We start from the raw sequence: 4,876 nt of genomic DNA, 5'->3' as shown, positions 1-4,876 counted from the left end.
CATTTAAAGCATATAACAAAATGGTTTTTAGTCTATTCACAGTTACACAATCAACACCACAGTTGATTATTTTCTTTTATTATTTTTTTAATGGAAGTACTGGGGATCGAACCCAGGACCTTGTGCTTGCTAAGCATATACTCTATTACTTGGCTATACCCCCAACATAGTTGATTTTAGAATATTTTCATCACCATGAAGAGAAACCTCGTTGTACCCTTTGCCCACCCACCCCACATCCTCTCCAGCCCTAAGCCACTGATCTACTTTCTGTCTCTATAGATGTGCCAATTCTAGACATTTCACGTAAACAGAATCATACAAGAGCAGATGAGTGCTCATTGTACTATTTTTAGCCCTTTTACCTGGCTTTTAAAAAATTTTTTCTTTTATTGAAGTGCAATCGATTTCTGGTATACAGTACAATGTCATGCATATACATACATATATTCATTTTCATTGTTTTTCATTAAAGGTTATTACAAGGTATTGAACATAGTTCCATGTGCTATACAGAAGAAACTTTTTTAAAAATCTATTTTTATGTATAGTTTACCTGGCTTCTTGCATTTAGCATACTGTTTTCAAGGTTCATCCACGTTGTTGCTTGTATTAGCACTTTGTTCCATTTTCTGGCTGAAAAATAATGTCAGTGTATGGATGTAGCCCACATGGCTCATCTACTTATCCTCTGATGGCCACTTGGGTTGCTTCCTCCTTTGGCTATTGGAATAGTGCTGCTGTGAACATTCAAGTGGCTACTGTTATTAATGTTACCGGCCTCGTCCTCCAAGATAGTGAGGTCTGAGCACCCCAGCCTGTCCAGAGCACAGAGAGGGAAAGAGAGAGGGTCATTTTGTACCAGACTCATCCCAAAGGGAGGCCTGGGGCCACGGAGGTAGGTGGACGGGGAAGCCACCAGCAGAGAAGCCCAGTGTATACAGTGTTGGGTTAGGCTCTGGGGAGAGACCAGGCAATTGGTGGCCAGAGGGTTGGGACCCGGGAGCCAGGAGGACCTTGGATATGTGTTTGTGGGGAGGTGGTGGGCAGTATCCGTGTGACCCAGCCCCTGGGAGGCCCTAGGACCCTGGCAGGGATGGGCTGGATGAGGAAGCCAGGCCTGAGGAGCTCCTGCCCTGCCCTGGTGGTCACCCCAATGTCTGCTGCTGGCCTCACACAGACTCAGCTCTACCGCAGCACATCACCCTGGCCTCCTGGGCCCTGAGGATTTGACCTTCACCTGTCTATCCCTCCACCTCCTCTTGCCCACCGTCCCCTTCTCTCCACCCCTCCTGCCTTCCAGGCCTCTGGTCCCTCACAGCCTCCCCGATACCACACCACCTTTGCACACGTGGTTCCTTGCAGGTGGGGGGGGGTCTTCTGACGACTCTCGCCTGACTTGATTCCTTCTTAATTTTTCTCTCAGATTTTTATTTTGAAAAATGAAAACCCTACAGAAATGGTACAGGAATAGTGCAATGAGCACTCACATGCTTTCCCCCCAGGTTCACCAACTGTTAACATTTTTCCACATACACACACTCTCCCCTCCCAAGGCACTTTTTTTTTTCCTGAACCATCTAAGAGTTATATGAATACACCATGATGGCTGGCCACCTCGGTGCTTCAGCAAGCGTCTGCTAAGAACTGGACATGCCCCTTCAGAGGTTCTGGAGCCTAAGTCCTGTTTGCTGGCAACCTCAACAACCCTTTACTACCCGAGCAGAAACCTGGAAGGCTCCCTGGAGGAGGTGGGGCTTGGGCTCAGCTAGCTAGCTTACTTTCTTTCCTTCCTTCCTTTCTTCTTTTAGAAAATAGACTTTTTTTTTGATGGGGGGACTAGATCAGTGGTATAGTGCATGCTTAGCATGCACAAGGTCCTGGGCTCTATCCTTAATACCTCCATTAGAAAATAATAATAATAAAATAAAAATAGCCTTTTTGGGGGGGAGGGGAATCGTTCTAGATTTACAGAAGAATCAAGAAAATAGTACAGAGTTCCCATGTAAGCCCCATGCCTGTTGTCCTATTACAGACATCTTACATTAGGATGACACATTTGTTTCCATTAATTATTATTAACGGAAGTCCGTAATTTACATTGATTTCTAGTTTTTACCTAACAGCTTTTTTCTGTCCCAGGATTCCATCCAGGACACGTTACATGTAGTCGTCACGGCTTCTTCGGCCCCTCTTGGCTGCCCATTTCTCCAGCTTCCCTTGTTTTCGATGACCTTGACCGTTGTGAGGAGTCCTGTTCAGATGTACTGTACGACGCTCCTCTGTTGGGCTTTAGCTAACGTTTTCCTCATGATCACACTGGGATCATGGGTTTTTAGAGAGGAAGATCACAGTGTTCAAGTGCCATTTTTTCGCATCATAGCAACATGATTTATGGCCATGATGTTGACCTTGGTCACCAGGCTGAGGCAGTGTTTGTCAGGTTTCTCCGCTGCGAAGTTGCTTTTTCTCCCTCCTTTCCTCATTATCTTCTTTGGAAGGAAGCCACTCTGCAGGCCACATTCAAGGAAGGAGGGGGTGTGCGTCCCTCCATGAAGGCACAGTATCTACAGACACTTGGCGGGACTTTTCTACATGGGAGATTTATCTCTCTTCCATTGATTTATTTATTACATCATTTATGTATATCACTATCTGCCTTCTTTTTCACTCTGGTTCAGTTAGAGTAAAAATTCAGTAGCCAGTCATTGATGCATATTCGGACACATGCAGGCTCTTTGTGGGAAAGTCAGAGGAAAATAAATCACCATCCCTGGGCTTGAGGGACTCCCAGCCTAGCTGGGGGGGCGGGGGGACGGTCATGTCCACACACAGTGGGACAAGTGCTCTGAGGGAGTGATCACAAGCACTGGGGAGAGCCCAGAGGTAGTCCCTAAACGGCCTTGGGGCTGGGGTTCAGAGGATGGGATGGGCTTTGCCATGTGACAAAATGACGAAGCTCAGCATGTACAAAGGCTCGAGGGCCCAGGGAGCCGTTCTGGGACAAGGGATGAGCTGCTGATGGGGCTGGTGGCCAGGCAGGGAATCGGGATCCCAGGATATGAAGCAGGAGAGGAAGGCTGGGCCAGACGATGGCTGATTTTAGTATCAGGGGCATCCAGAGAAGGCTTCTGTGGGTGAGTGGGGGTTGGCGGCAAGTGTGTCACAAGGATGCCGTGGCCTGGGTGTGGAGGATGAGGCTGGCGGAAAGCTGGTGAGGAGGCTGGGGAAACAATGGCTGGTGTGTGGGTGGGTTATTGCTGTATCAGTTTGCCTTTGCTCTCTCCCTGTCTCCCCATCCCCGGTTCCCAACAGTGACTGGCCAGGGGTGGGGTGGAAAGAGAGGCAAGACTGAGGCAGAAACTCTCCCTAAGCTTGACCCTGAGATCAAGGTCAAGGTCACGAAGAGCCAGGGTTTGGTGTTTCAGAGTGCTGACAGGAGAAAATGATGGGGGAGAGATTCCTTCATTAGGAAGCAGTGACTAGGGGGTGCGGGCAACTTGGGAGTGTGCGGTGTCAGGAAAAGCTCCTACTATGTGTTATGTTCTAGTCACAGAAACAAAAGGTGATACCTTTTAGTTGATGATTATATGGTTCCTGGCCAGTGATTTCTGCTGTCTCAGTGTGGGAGGCCACTGAGCCCCAGGCCCTGAGGGGGGCATTGCAGACTGGAGGCTGGAGGTTTCAATGGCAACCAGGGCTTGGCAATGGCTGATGGTTCAAGAGAGGATTTCCCTATGTCCTGGGATGTTGTGTATCCTTGGTCAGAGGCGGAGCTGCAGGAAGGTCTGATGTTGAGAGTCCTGTCAGCCTGCTGAGATGGCAAAGAACTAGAATGATTAAAAGAAAAGGAAGAAACACATGGGGCCCTTGGTGCACACCCAGGTGTGTGGTGGCAGCTTTAAGCCAAGGTGTGTGGTCCGGGTGGGCAGTGGAGAAGGGGGCAGCTGTAGAGTGATGCTGAGGGGCAGGGACACCAAGCCAGTGGTGGCTGGTCAGCCCCTTGGGCACCTGCAGCCCCCTAGCCTTGCTGGAGAGCAGAAAGTGTGTGGAGGGAGGGAGGGTGTAACTGAGGGCCATGGGTGAGCTCTCAGGCCCACATCATAAGTTCAAACTGTATAGGTTAAGCCCTGCTAAAAAGAACACTGAAAAATAAAAAAGTTCAAACTAACCACAAGCGTGGTTGCTCCTGGCTCAGCCCCACCTCCTGCTCCCTGGCCGATGGAGCAGATCAGGGCCGGTTATAGCCCTCCTTAGAACTAGACTGATCCAGAGCTGGGAGCCAGCAGAGAATGAGGGCTGGGTCAGTGGGTACACTTGGCAGTAGGACAGAGACCTGGCAGCTAGACTGGGCCCCAAGAAGGCCAGGGGTCAGGATCTGTGGGTGGTGTCCACCCATCCAACCGGGTCTGAAGGCCTTTAAGCAGGAGAAAGGCTGGAGGAGGCTGGCAAGGCCAGGCCTGGGAGGCCCTCCAGCAGGGAGGATAATATCTCTGAGTCACCTGGGGCTGGGGCAAGGTACCACTTGTGCTCCCTAGACTTCTGGTTTTGTCCCTGGTCTGTCACCACTGACTCACTGGCCGCCTGCCTGGGAATCCCCTGGTTGGCCTGCTGGTTTCTCTCTCCCTCTCGGTGTGTCATGGAAGCAGAGACAGTTTCTCTGAAAGCTGTCATCATCAGGTGTGTAACTTGCCCAGGCTGCTGGGAAGGAAAAAGTGCTGGGTTCGAGGATGCCCTGAGGTCCCCACTGGAGGGGCAGACAGGAAGCAAGGCAGGATGACCCAGCCTCTGGCTCTGCCCACCATAGACAAGGTCTGTCTTGGTCCAGGGCCAGCAGGCTGCTCTGGGGGTCCAGCTGGTCCTGTGGTCAAGATGC

This window comes from Camelus ferus, chromosome 18, assembly GCF_009834535.1.
Source record: "Camelus ferus isolate YT-003-E chromosome 18, BCGSAC_Cfer_1.0, whole genome shotgun sequence".
NCBI lineage: Eukaryota > Metazoa > Chordata > Mammalia > Artiodactyla > Camelidae > Camelus > Camelus ferus.
Note: the sequence above shows the minus strand (reverse complement) of the source record.